The following is a 14726-nucleotide window of genomic DNA, read 5'->3' on the forward strand; positions in this document are numbered from 1 at the left end:
GGGCACACGGGCATGTGCACATGTGTCAGGAAGAATAGGAAGAAAATACTAGAAATCAAGTTCTAGGAAGAATGGACTCAAGCTTTAGCTTAGATTGGAATCACTAGAGGACTTGTTAAAACAAGATCGCTGGGCTCCAACCTCAGAACTCCTGACTGCATAGGTCTGGGGTGGGTCCTGAGTGTGATTGTCCAACAAATCCCCCAAGACCATCTCTGTTGGTCTGGGATCACACTTTGAGAGTCACAATGTCAGAATTATTTACAATAATACATGTGAGTGTGCAATGAAAATATGTGTAACCTTCTCTCTGTAATTGTAGGATCCATCAGATGGAAAGTTTAGAATTGGAAAAGACAATGACCAAAATATAAAATTCCGTGAATGGTCTCAAAAGCAGAATGGAGACAACAAAGGAAAAAAATCTGTGAATTGGAAAAATGAATAGAGATTAGCCAATCTGAACAAGGAGAGAAAAATAGAAAAATACCTCCAGGACCCACAGCACTTAAGATTAAGAAAAAAAATATTAAGAAAGATTAAGAAAAAAAAGATCTAACAGATCATCTGAGTCCCAGAAGGAGAGAAGAAACTGGGCAGGGCTGAAAAAGCGTTAAAAAAGTATTGGCTGAAAACTCCTCACTTTTTATTTACTTGATGTATTTTGAAGCTGTTATTAAGACCATCAGCACTTAGCCTTTTGTCCTCTGGATGAATTGACTGCTTTGTCATTAGGAAATGTCCCTCTTTATCCTTGGTAATTTTACTTGCTCTAGAAGCAACTTTGTTTGATATTAATATAACCACACAAGCACTTTTCAAATTAATGTCACTGTGATATACCGTTTCCAACTTTCACCTTTAACCTATTTACATTTTAAATGCTCCCTTATAATAGTAGCATATAGTTGGAGCCTGCTTTTTTGTGCAGTCTGAAGTCTAGTATTTTTAAATCAGTTCTCTTGACATTTGCATTTAATGTGACTTGGGTATGATTTATTTTAAATCTGTCACTTTGCTATTTGTGACCTACTATTCATGTATTATTTGTTCCTCTGTCTCCTTTTTGCTTCTTTTCCTGTATTGACTTAAAAAAAAATCATTCCATTTTCTCTCCTTTGTTGACTTATTAGTTGTAAGTCCTTATATTATTTAAATGGATCCTTTTGGATTTATAGCATACATCTTAAACTTACCACAGTATATTTAAGTGATTTTTATGTCACTTACATGTAGTATAAGAACCTTGTAATTATATACATTCTTTCTCTTCTCATGGACTTGGCATTATTGATTGTTTTTACTTTGAAATAGACTTCATTTTTTAGAACAATTTTAGATCTATAGAAAAATTAAGAGCGTCCAGAGAGTGCCCATATACTCACAATTTCCCCTATTATTAATATCTTGAGTTATTATGATACATATGTTATAATTATTAAGTATACCATAATTAATTATAATTATTGGTAATTATAATTACCAATATTGATACTTTGTTATTAACTAAGTCCATAGCTTATTTATAGTTCCTTAGTTTTTAACTAATGAGCTTACTCTGTTTGGAGATCCTTTCCAGGCTTCCATATTACATATAGTTTTCATGTATTTTTAGGCTTCTCTTGACTGTGACAGTTTCTCAGATTTTCCTTGTTTTTGATAACTTTCACAGAATTGAGTAGTACTGATCAGGTGTTTAGTAGGAAGCCACAAATCACATTGTGATTTGTCTAGTGTTTTCCTCATGATAATACTTAGATAGTGGGTCATAGGGAGGAAGGCCATAGGAGTGAAATGCCACTTTCATTACATCATATCAAGTATGCATACTGCCAACATGATTTATGGTGGTGGTGTTGGCCTGGATCACCTGGCTGAGACAGTGGTTTCCAGGTTTATTTACTGTAAAGTTACTCTTCCTCCCCCCTTCCATACTGTAAACTTTGGATGGAAGGCACTATGTACGGCCCATACCTAAGGAGTGGGAAGCTATGCTCTATCTCCTTGAGGCTAGAGTAGCTAAAGTATTTGGAATTCTTTTGCATGGGACGTTCATCTCTTCTTACTCATTTGTCATTTTGTTCAGTTATTGATTTGCATTAGTATGCACTCGTGGATATTTATTCTATACTTTGGGTTATAATCCAACACTTCTTATTTATTTTGTAGCTCAAATTATTCCACTTTTGGCTCTTGGGAGCTCTTTCACTCAATTGTCTCCTTGACTCCTTTGATATACCCTTTCAATGTATGTGAATTTTTTTCTTTCATCTTCTTACTTTCTAACACTACAAGATGCTTTTGGTTCATCATGGATATTTTTTGCCCAGTCCTAGAATCAGTCAAGTCCTAATGAAGATGATGGTATTAAATCAAGATCTGGGTGCCAGTGATCATTCTATTGTTTGTACAGTTTGTGTTTTCCAGAATATTATATAGTTAGAATCATTCCATATGTAGTCCTTTCATACCAGCATCATGCACTTAAATTTTCTTCATATCTCTTCATGGCTTGATAGCTCATTTCTTTTTATCACCAAATAGTAATCCATTATATGGAAGTGCCACAGTTTATCCATTAATCAACAGAGAAACATCTTGATTGCTTCCAATTTGGTGTGATGATACATAAAGCTGCTATGAACAGGTTTTTGTGTGAGCACAGGTTTTGAAATCATTACATATTATCTGGGACCACAAATGCTAGATGGTATCGTAAGACTGTTTAGCTTTTTAATATGCCACCAAACCATCTTCCAAAGTGGTTGTACCATTTTGCACTCCCTCCAGCAACAAAGTTTCTCTTGCTTTGCATCCTTATCAGCATTTGCTGTCAGTTTTCTTTTTTGCTTTTTGGTTTTGCTTTTCAGTCATTCGAATAGGTATGTAATGGCATCTTGTTTTAATTTGGAATTTGACCCTCTCCCTCTCTCTGTGTGCTCACTTGCTCTCTCTCTCTCTCTCATAAACAAACAAACAAATAAATAAAGCTTTTTAAAAAAGAGGGGCATGTGGGTGGCTCAGCCAGTTAAGTGTCTATCTTTGGCTCAGGTGATGATCTCAGGGTCCTGGGATTGAGATCCACATTGAGCTCCTTGCTCAGCGAGGAGTTTACTTCTCCCCCTCTCTCTCCCTCTCTTTGCTCACTTGGTCTCTATCTCTATCTCTCCCTCAAATAAACAAATAAATCTTTAATTTGGAATTTGTGCTACTGTTTTCATACATTGACTTCTACATACATTATAAACCCTCAAAGTACATTGTTTTTATTTTGGTTTTGACAACTGGTATCTTTAAGGGGTGTCTAAGTGCCTCAGTCAGTTAAGTGGCTGACTCTTGGTTTCAACTCAGGTCATGATCTGGGGCCCTGGGATCAAGCCCCAAGTTAGGCTCCATGCTCAGTGGGGAGTCTGCTTGAGGATTCTCTCTTCTTCTCCCTCTGCTCCTCCCCCTGCTTCCTCTCTCTCTTTCAAAAAAAAATCTTAAAAAAATGATTATCTTCTAAAGAGAAATACACAGAAAAAATATACTTATCCAAGTGGTTACGCTTTCTGGTGTGCTTTTTCATTTGTATGAATGGAATTTCTATCTGGAATCATTCTCCTTGTGCCTAAAGAAATTCCACTAGTATTTAATTTAGCACAGGTTTACTGGCAATCAGTTGTTTCAGCTTTTGTATGCCTGAAAATGTCTTTGCTTTATCTATTTTTCAAAGATATTTTTGTTAGGGATATAATTGTAAGTTGAAAAGTTTCATTTTGTTTTTTCTTCAGTAACTGACATTGTTTCACAGTCTTAAGGCTTGTACTCTTTCTGATTAGAAGTCTAATCAGACTTGTTCTTTACCTTTACTTTTCTATGTAATGCATCTTCTTGCCCCTGCAGCTTCTTTTAAGATTTTCCCTTTGTTATTGGTTTTTGGCAACTGGATTATGATGTGCTTTCATATAGTTCCCTTCATGTTTCCAATGCTTGGGGGTTCATTGAACTTCTTGCATCTGTGGCTTTATACTTTTCATCAAACTTAGAAAATTCCCAGCCATTCTCATCTAATTATTTTTTTCTGCCCACTTTTTCTTCTCTCTCCTCTTTCAGGGATTCCACTACACATGAATGCTGTTCTATAGTTCACTGATTTTTTTCCTCTTCCTCTTCATTTTCTTCCTCTCTCTTTCTCTTCCTCTTCTTTCTTCTTTTCTTTAATATATATTTATTCTCTGTGTTTCATTTGGAATTATATCTATGGTTATTTTCAAGATTACTAATCTTTGCAATGTATAAAACTGTTGTTAAATAACCCAGTGTCTTTTCCATTACTCATTGTCATTTTCTCATCTCAAAGTTTGATTTGGTCATTTATTCTATCTTCCAAGTCTCAGTTTAATATTTCCAATATTTCTTCTAGTTCCTGGGATACTTGAAATAGAGTTATAACTGTTTTAATGTCTTGTCTACTAATTTCATAAGTGTGCCATTTCTTGGTCAGTTTCTATTGATTGATTTTACTCTTCATTATGAGTCACATTTTCTTGCTTCTTTGAAAAATCTAATTTTTAATTGAATGGTGGACTATGAATTGCACTTTACTGAGTAATAAATATTTTTGTATCCCTATATAAATATTCCAAAACTGTCCTGGGACATAGTTAAGTTATGGAGAAATAAGTTGATCCTTTCAAGTCTTGCTTTTTTAAGCTTTAGTAAACAGGACAACAGTACAGTTAGTTTTGTGTTAATTTTGCCTCACTCTAGAGGCAAAATCCTTCTGTCTACCTAATATAGTGAATTATAAGGTTTGATACTCTGACTAGTGGTAACAGAAAATGTTCTATGCCATGTAAGAGCTGAAATATTATTCCCCCTAATCCTCTTGGGCAGTTATTTTCTTAGATTTGTGCAGTTTCTTCACATACATGAGCTGATTAGTCTTCAGTTGATGATTTGAGGGAAATGCTCTGGAATTCTCTGGAATTTTTTCTTTCTAATTTTCTATCTCTGTCTTCTTCCCTGTGAACTCAAGCTTCCTCAACTCCCTACACTTCCAGATCTGTCTCCTCAGTTCAGGGAAATGAACAAATTCTCCCTGGGTTCTCCCTTACTGTGCCACTCCCTGGAACCTAAAAACATTCTCCAGGTAGTAATCTGGAACAATTGCAGATTTTCCCTTGTTTCCTGACGTTAAGTGAGAATTGTCTCTTATTGCCTGATGCTTAACACGCTGAACCCCATTATGTCATATGCTTTGTCCACTGTTTTATTTTTTTTTCAGTTGGGAGGGTAAATCTGGTCCCTTTTATCCCACATTGACTAGAAGTGGAAGTCCTATTACTCATTTTGAATGAGTTTATTTCTATTTCTACTATTTGTTCAGGAATAAGTTACAGAGTAGCAGAAGTAATCTGGGGCTGTCAGCAATTTTAAATGAGACGTGTTATCTCAAACACACCATCATCATATTTTTTATGCTATGTCTTGGGAGCACATTTGTCCTGAAGTGAACAAATTATCCAATGGGTTGATATAGTTCAAAATTAAGCATCCTATTAATCTTTTGCTCTATTATTGAGTTTATTTTACTTATGGCTTTATTGACTTTGATCAAGAGCTAATATTTCCTGTTTCTTCCTAACTTTACTTCATATCCAGACTCCTCCCATATAGGAGCCTAGATTTCAAAGAAACCGACATCCCACAGGGATGTTTATTACTTCAGTCCACCCACATTCCCTTAGGATTCTCACTTATTTTTAGAGAATTTTATACTTCATTCAAGATGTGAAGATATTCATTTATTTTGGCTTTCAGCAACCTTCCTCAATTCATCTGCATTTCAGAGTATTTGGCAGCTCTTCCTCATAGAATGTGGTTTAGGGAAGTAGAGTTTTTCCACCCTCATTGCAAATAAAATTTTATTTTAATTCTTTTTTTCTTTTTCTTTTTTAAATTTTTCTCATTCTTTGTCTCTCTTTCCTTCTGTTCTTTAGGTTGCTTTCCACAAGGGTCATAGATTTCACAAGTACATTACCACCATTCACTGAAAGCCCTACCTTTGTTAATGAAGCTGTAGGTCTCTCATTTATTGAAGACTAGAACCTTGGGATGCCTGAGTGGCTCAGTGGTTGAGCATCTGCCTTTGGCTCAGGTCATGGTCCTGGGATCTTGGGATTGAGTCACACATCAGGCTCCCTGCATGGAGCCTGCTTCTCCCTCTGCCTGTGTCTCTACCTCTCTCTCAGTCTCTGTGTCTCTCATGAATAAATAAATAAAATCTTAAAAAAAAGTCTAGGACCACAGCCACCTTTCTAAATATGGATAGCAAAAGCAAAGGGTGCATTAGTCACTTAGCTGTCAATTATTTTTCAAAAATCTCCCTTACATTGATCTCCTTTCACCACGGCTAAAACATTTATGTAGGCTTTTATCATTGCATGCTTGACTACTGAAATTTTCCTTTTATTATTTTGAATCCTCCTTATTTGAAAAGAATGTTCATACTGATTTACAGTATGAGACACAGGTATATGTCTTTGCTTAGATGTCACCATTTCAGTAAGGACTGCCCTGACCACTACACTGCCATCTACTTTCCCCCGAAACTACCTAACCCTCCCTCATCTTGCTCTGATTTTTCTTTTTTTCTGAGAATTTATGAAAAGGCACTCTAATCTATATTAGAGGAATATAATGGAATTATATACTATATATGCTCTATGCTGTATAGCCTCTGATACATGACATAACTTCCTTTTATATTATGATTATTGTCTGTCTCTCTTTGTTAGAATGTAAGCTCATAGGAGTGGGGGATCTTTGCTTTGTATTGTGTTTTGTTCACCTAGAATAGAGTTTGACATTTAATGGGTTTTAATACATGTTCGTTGCATTAATAAGTAGAACTATTAAAAAACAGATAAATGTTGTATTGAAGTAAGAGAAACAAATAAATGAGGGCCGCCTGGGTCGTGCAGTAGGTTAAGTGTCCCACTCTAGGTTTCTGCTCAGGTTGTGATCTAAGTCATGATCTCCAGGTCGTCAGATCGACCCCTGTGTTGTGCTCTGAGTGGAGCCTGCTTGGATTTCTCTCTCCCCCACCATATGCCTCTCCCCTTACACCCAGGCTCGCTTGCTCGCTCTCTCTCTCTCTCCTTCTCTCAAATAAATAAATGTGTCTTTTAAAAAGAGAAAAATAAAAACTACAATTGCTGCTTTTCCTGAGTTTCTTGGCAGAACCAGGAATGTGATGAGTTAGAAAGCTCACTTTCAATATAGACTGAAAATGATTTTTTGTCTAGCACTGAATTCTAAAAGAATTATCACAACAACCTTATATCTTGTCTCTCTGTTCTGTAAAATTCATCATCCTCATTCCTAGAGGATCATTCTTGTTAAAGTGCTATTTTATTACCAAATACAGTCTCCAGTTCAAAAATTTAAGAGGCATTCACATTTGCCATAGGATGAAGTGCTAACTTCTTAGTGGCATTCAGAGTCATTTTTAACCTGACCCTGATTTATTCTTCATCCTTTTCACTCTATAATTTTCTAAACATTAAACTCAGCATTATCTTAGAGGTCAAATTAAAAAACAAACAAACAACTTTTTAAGAGTATTCTACTCCCTTCCTTCTCTTTTTTATTTACATGGTTCTTCTTGTCTTAGCTCAGGCTGCCATAAAAAAACACCATGGACTGGGTTCCTTAAACAACAAACATCTATTTCCTCACAGTCCTAGATGCTGGAAAGTCCAAGGTTAAGGTTCTGACAGGGTTCAGTTTCTGGTGAGAACTCTGACTTGCAGACAACTGCCTTATCATTGTGTCTGAGAAAGAAAGAGAGAGAGAGAGAGAAAAGAGAGAGAGACCTGGTATCATTTGTTTATTTATTTTAAAAGGTATCATTTATTTATTCCTGAGAAAGGCCTAGACATAGGCAGAAGAGAAGCAGACTCCCCCTGGGAAGCCCGATGCAGGACTCAGTCTCAGGACCCTGGGGATCATGACCTGAGCCAAAGGCAGACACTCAACTGCTGAGCCACCCAGGTGCCGCTCTGGTGTCATTTATAAGGGGAACAGTTCTATTGGATTAGGGCCCCACCCTAGGGCTTCTACATATGAATTATGGGGGAACATAGTTCAATCCCACAGCACCTATGTATCCATTATAAGTTATCCTTGATTTATCTGTGTCTTTCTTTCTAGAGCCTGCCAAATTATTCCTCAAAGTATTACCCAAAACAGTTTACATATCACCATTTATTTTCTTGTCTTCCTAGGAGCTCCTATGACAGCTGTCAGAGGCATTTATTTGGAAATTAATCAAGGCTATTGCATGACATTTCTAGTGTTTTGATATTATTTATCTCTTTAACCTTTTAAGTATTTATAGCATTTCTTTGTAATTAAATTGTAAGGTCCTTATTTCTGAGACTGTGATATATATCTTCATATTCCACAAGCATCTAGAGTGTACTTAGTACATATATATCAACTTTCATTTGTTTCATAGCTATTAGTTATTTTTAAAGCATTTGGATGTATAATAACAAATTTGAGTCTCAATAGATTATAGGTAATTTGACTGATAGACTTGATTGATATCTTCATTAGTTGACAGGTAATAATCTTAAGAATGAAATGAAAACTCAGAGAATCTATGTAACTTGTCCAAAATAATACAAGTTAGTAAAAACACTAAGTCTAAGCTCTAAGTTTGACTCTTTTTACAGATCTTTTTCCAACCACATTTACTAAATTATATTTGGTAGAACAAGTTTTTTTAGCTATTCTTCAAATAATGCAACCACAAAAACAAGGCCATCCTCCCACTCGAGGTAGACTGATCTTTAATAAAGCAGGGTTGAATACATAATGTGGCACAAGTCATACTCACTTGCCCTTATATAATACCATTGAGTCACCACTTAATATGATGTTAGTATTGGAAGGGCTCATATAGATTCAAAACCACACTAAGAGCCTGTATGCTTACCCTTGAGCTGAGGACTCAAGGCCTTCTTCTCGTCAGTATAAATGATCATTTATCATCTCTAAGGCCTGAATTACTATACTTTTCAGACATGGAACCTGACCCTGATTAATTGTCCAGTATCCTTCTCATATCCTTGACTGTGACAATGGGCCTCAGGCCAGAAAGGATGTCTGCTGCAAGAATCCCCTTCTGGATCTCCCAGGGGAGGGAATGAGTGCTCAGAACATCAGGGGGCCAGAACCCGTCAATCCGTCAATGAACAGCAGCCACTCACTCTGAACTCCTTTGAATTCCTCTCTTCTGGATTTGATCATTTTCAGAAAGGCTGCCAGACGCATGGCAAAAACTGGCATCTTTATACAAATAAATACATACAAGAGGCAAACCTTCTTAGAAAGAGATGGAAAAACTGACTTCAGAGAGAACTGGCTCTGAATCACAGCCCTAATCTATCACTGTAAACTTTGGCAACTTAATTTCTCTGGGTTCAGTTTCATTTCTAAAATGCAGATAATCTTTGCCTTACATGGTTGAAAGAGGATTAGAGATAATGTACATTAAGAGACTGGAATATTACCTTGTTAGTGCTGTCACTCAGAGATGAGCTGTGAGATTCCTTCTGCTGTTTTGAGGTGGAAATGAGAAAGGTTGCAGGCTCATGGTGAATGGAAATGAAATATTAGGTCAGCTACCATCCTCCTGCCCTCAGGACTAGGGAGCACATCAGAAATCAGACCCAGTTTAACTTTAAATGGTCAACTTTTACTGCCCCACATTAGAAACCATTCCTTAGCTTTTTAATAGTCATGCAAAAAGAGAAATAGAAACTTGCATCTCGATTTTCCTTTAAGTTTCCAAAGGCTACACGTGTTAACCCAGAAAACACAGTGTGTGTATATGATATCACAGGCGATGAGTATGGAGGTCGCATGGAGTCATCATGTCACCCTCCTATCCTTAGTTCTCTTCCCAATTTGCCCACAAGAACACCAAGGCACTTAACATCTCCATGCATCTGCTGTAGAGACAAAGCCAGGTATGAAGTTTCAGAGGTGTTCTGGAGGCCAGTTCACTGAACTTGGCAAGGGTCTATTATAAACATCTCTTCCCTCCTCCATGGTCAGTGATAACACATTGAAGCTTAGAATCAGGTGCAGTTAGGGTACACTATATGGAAGGCGTACACTACAAATTGGGGCCTTTTACTAGAGGAGATCAGGTTGTGAAATATTTACTAACACACCCACCAAGTATGACCTTGACAAACACATCTTTATCCCCTGTACTTGTACCAGCCTTAGGGTCTTTAACAAATGCAGGTCACACATGCAGACTGGTTATGATTGAACTTCAATATCTGCTAGAGAGGAAAGAATTAGTGTAATATTTCACAACTTATAAAGCTTTATCTCTTGGACTATTGGAAGTATATTGACTTAATGGCTCTGAAAAAAAGAAAGGTTAACCCAAAAAGTCAATGTCGCTGACAGATGAGAGAAATAATAAACACAAACCTTGCAATGGTTTATACTGAGGAGGCCCACACATCACTCCAAACCTCTTTGGTCTGGCTATCAGGCTGGAAATCTCACAAACTTGAACTGGCAATGGATATTTCCAGTGTTTCTTGGGTTTGGCTCAGTGAGGGACACCACAAGCTTGGTTCACTTTCTTCTGTGGTATTACTTTACTTCCGATTCCATAAGAACCATGAAGTCAAAGGATCAGGCAAACAAAACAAAGAGCATGAAAAAGAAAACAGGAAGGGAATTTGACGAATGACTTTAACCCTCAGCAAGGATCTGGTTTGATTTTCATGGCAAGTGTTCTCATGTAGTTTAGACCAACTCAAGCTCCCTCTGTTCCTTTTCCTCCCCTCACATTCCACTTGGCAAGATTTCAACACAGAGATACAGAGTTGATGCCATAAATTTGTTGCTTTGGCTTCTGTCAGCTTGGATGAGGGACGCTGGCAGGCAATAGTGAACCTGCTTTTGGAACCAATCGACTTGGCAGATGAAGTCCTTCAACTTCTGTGAAAGCAAGTTTGGTGTGTTTCCCATACATCTGGGATCAGAACATACAAGAAATTTTTCCCCTCCCCAAAGATTATCTGTCCTGTTGAAATGTGACTTAAAAAAATAACCAAAGGAAACTCTATGAGCTCATTCTGCTTTTGCCAAAGATGTTCATCTCAGAGCAGGTTACATATAACAGAACAAAGTAGTACGAGTAACTCAGAAAGTCATTCCCTCTCCTTCCCAATTACAAGCTCTTCCCAATGCAGCATTAACTTCACTTTGGAAACAAAAATTCCTAAGGATTTTACCATAATTTTCAAGGGAAAAAAGTGCCTGGAGAGAGGCAGCCAGGAATGTCAGGGAATGAGGTACCAAGTTGGGAGGTATGCCAGGATTCACCACCATCTTTTTCTTTAGAACCATCAAACTTCAAAGCTGCCCTGCTGTGGCTCTGCATGGGAAATCCTTTGCTATCATTGCATGGCCAAGTATTTGGCCTCTTGGTCTCCTGGCCTCTTGGCCGCTTGGCCTCTTGACCTCCAGGGAGGTACCTACCATACTTTTCAGCCATAGTCTGCCTTTGAATACAACTTTGTACAACTTTGGCCTGCCTTGAACTGTACATGTATTCAAAGTCTGTTGAAAACTCTGATTTAAAGAAATAGGACCAGGATTTCTCTCTCCGAAGACTTCGAATTCCATGCTATTCACCCTCATCAAAGGAAAAAGCAGTGTTGTAGGCTCTTCCAGGAAGGGGCAAGAAGGCTGGAGTCCTTTCTTGGTTTGTCATACATCTGATCACTTGCTCTTTGTAGCCACAGCTAGGTACTTACACATTAATGAAGTGGAGGCAGAGAATAATGGTCACCATCCTTGGCTTCACACATGAGACAACTGGTGTTGAAATCCTGGCTTCACCACTTCTTGGCATGGGCCAAGTCTTCCAGCATTAAGTCTCAATCTCTTCATTCATCAAATGAGGGGGATAATAACTGATTTGCTATGAGGAAATGAGTTGGTGCATGTAAAGCACTTAGTACAATGTTTGTCTCATAGTACTAAAGGTGGGTAACTATTCTTTTTACTAAAAATATCCAATTGAAGCATCTCCCAACATATTTTGGAGACAAAATGCCTTCAGGCTACAATGTTTATAATTAGTAGAGGCCCATATTTCAGGATGCCAGACTAGACCCAACTGTTTGTGGACACTGGAGCAATTTTCTGAACATCACAACCTGTTTTTCTTGGTGTTCCCAAGAAAAGCTGGCTCACCCCATTGACAAACAGCAGATCCTTGCAGCTCTGGCTTTTTGGTTTAATTGTATTTGTTTTTAATTAACACCCAGACTATTAATATTGCTATTAATATCTTTTTATTTGTTCTTGTCATCAGCCCTTCCAATATAAGAAATCAGCATTCTGCCTGGAGCCTAGCTGCTAGGTTTTTAATGTGATAAGATATGATAACTCCTCTTCCAAGGAGAAGAAACTTTTGATTGCTTTCTCAAGAAACAGCCAAGCTTAGGAAAGGAGATAGACACCATCTTTAGCGAAGTTTCTTAAAACAAATGGCTGAGACCTTCTGTTCATCTCTGTATGTAACACCAGGTGAGGTGCAATGTGTTAGAAATATACCCTGTGTAAATAGCAGCATGTCAGACTCTCAAAGGTTGTTTTCCAGAATCATCACATCAACGATCTTTCCATGACTAAACTTTATGAAATTATAATAAGGTCTGGAAAGCTTATACCCTCATCCTGGTGGCATGCAAAGGCCTGGCCTTTGGAGTCTTGAGGTTCACAGACCTGCCCTGAAACCTGCTGTATCATCCCAAATGAGTTAACTCAAATCTCCCTTCATCTCATTTGTCTCATTTATGAAATGAGGATCATCATAGTGCTGTCTCCTAGGGCTATGGCAAAGATTAGATGAGATAATAGAATATTTAAGGAAGTAGCTGATATGTGAGAAGGCCTCAATATATAGTGCTAATGAAAAATATAATTTTTATAAAAGCTTTTTTAAATGTGTAACTACAAATCTATCTCATGAAGAAATTAAAGGCATGATTAACTTTTGCTTAAAGAGAAATGGAGCCTTCAAATCTCCTTCATAAGCTACATTGCTGTTAATAGTCCTTCAAGTTGTGGTATTTCTCACCTTAGCTGCATATAAGAATCATTTGAGAGGCTCTTGGGTGATTCAGACAGTTAAGTATCTGCCTTCAGCTGAGGTCATGATCCCAGAGCCCTAGGATTGAGTCACGTATCGGGATCACCACTCAGTAGGGAGTCTGCTTCTCCCTCTACCACTCCCCCTCCCCCTGCTCGTGCTCTCTCTCTCTCTTTCTTTCTCTCTTTCATGCTTTCTTTCTCAAATAAATAAATAAAATCTAAAAAAAATAAAAGAAAGAAAAGAAAAGAAAAGAAGAAAAAAGAAAGAAAGAAAAAAAAGAAAAGAAAAGAAAAGAAAAAAGAAAAGAAAGAAAGAAAAGAAAAGAAAAGAAAGAAGAAAAGAAAAGAAAGAAAGAAAAGAAAAGAAAAGAAAAGAAAAAAAGAAAAGAAAAGAAAAGAAAAGAAAAGAAAAGAAAAGAAAAGAAAAGAAAAGAAAAGAAAAGAAAGAAAAGAAAAGAAAAGAAGAAAAGAAATCATTTAAGGAGAGTTGCAAACCCCCATGCCTTGGCTTTGCCCCTAGGTATTCCAATTAATTGCTCTGGGATTGGATCCCAGCCCTGAGTATTTAAAAATCTCCCTCTAAGCAATCTGTAGGCTGACTTTTGAGAACAACTTGTGAGTTAGAAGAATGGCAAGTACAAGGTGGTCCTTATTGAGTTAAGTTGGACCTGCTCCAAGCTCATGTTGTTTCTGTAGTTCAGCTGACAAAGGGAGTGACAGTCAAGTTAGTTACTTTAAAAAACATGACTCTAACATTGAATTCCAGTTTTCTAATATCAGATGTGTTAAATTGATCATGTCTAATTGCTAGACCCTTAGAGACTGCTGAAGACTAGATCCCCGTAGCTGACATCTACATGTCTACAGTCATTTCTTAAAGATGAGTAGCAAGTAATACCATCACTACAAAAAAAAAAAAAAAAAAGTAATTACTGTCATCATTTAGCACTTTATCTGTTATGGACTGAACATTTGGGTACTCCACCCCCAAAATTCGTATGTTGAAGCCTGATCCTCCAATGTGATAGTGTTTGGAGATGGGGCATTTGGGAGGTGATTAGGTTTTGATGAGGTATGAGGGTCAGGCCCCCATGATGGGCTTAATGTCCTTATAAGAAGAAAAGACACCAAAACTCTCTCTTCCACAGACTTAGTGAAAAAAGTGGTCATCTGCACACTGGGAAAGGAGCTCTCACCAGAACTAGACCATGCTGGCATGTTGATCTATTATTAGATAAATAAATAGACAACTAAGCCTTTTGGAAATTGATTAATAGGAATTTTTTTAAGATTTTATTTATTTATTCATGAGAGACACAGAGAGAGAGAGAGAGAGAGAGAGAGAGAGAGAGAGAGAGGCAGAGACACAGGCAGAGGGAGAAGCAGGCTCCTTGCAGGGATTCCAGGATTAATATCCCCTGATTAATAGCATTTGACTAAGGCATGCCAGGATGGAGCTGCTGCTTCACACTGATGGCAAGAACAGAAGTGTGGTGTTTAATTTCTCTAAACCTCACTGAACTGCGATGAAGATTAAA

General features: G+C 37.4%; 2 protein-coding genes across 10 annotated transcripts in view; one reads left to right on the forward strand and one right to left on the reverse strand.

Moving 5' to 3' along the window:
* Positions 1-14726, forward strand: part of LOC144300530 (uncharacterized) — a 109036-nt gene that overhangs the window by 37362 nt on the left and 56948 nt on the right. Inside the window, exon 3 of one of the 9 annotated variants that reach the window (XR_013367201.1) lies at positions 12407-12621. The exons of the other annotated variants lie outside the window; for them this stretch is intronic. The gene's annotated coding sequence lies outside the window, so the exon portion shown is untranslated. The remainder of the gene's footprint in view (positions 1-12406; positions 12622-14726) is intronic. 9 annotated transcript variants of the gene reach the window in all.
* Positions 1-14726, reverse strand: part of C28H8orf34 (chromosome 28 C8orf34 homolog) — a 406660-nt gene that overhangs the window by 1814 nt on the left and 390120 nt on the right. The gene's annotated exons all lie outside the window — the stretch shown is intronic.

This window comes from Canis aureus, chromosome 28, assembly GCF_053574225.1.
Source record: "Canis aureus isolate CA01 chromosome 28, VMU_Caureus_v.1.0, whole genome shotgun sequence".
Lineage (NCBI taxonomy): Eukaryota > Metazoa > Chordata > Mammalia > Carnivora > Canidae > Canis > Canis aureus.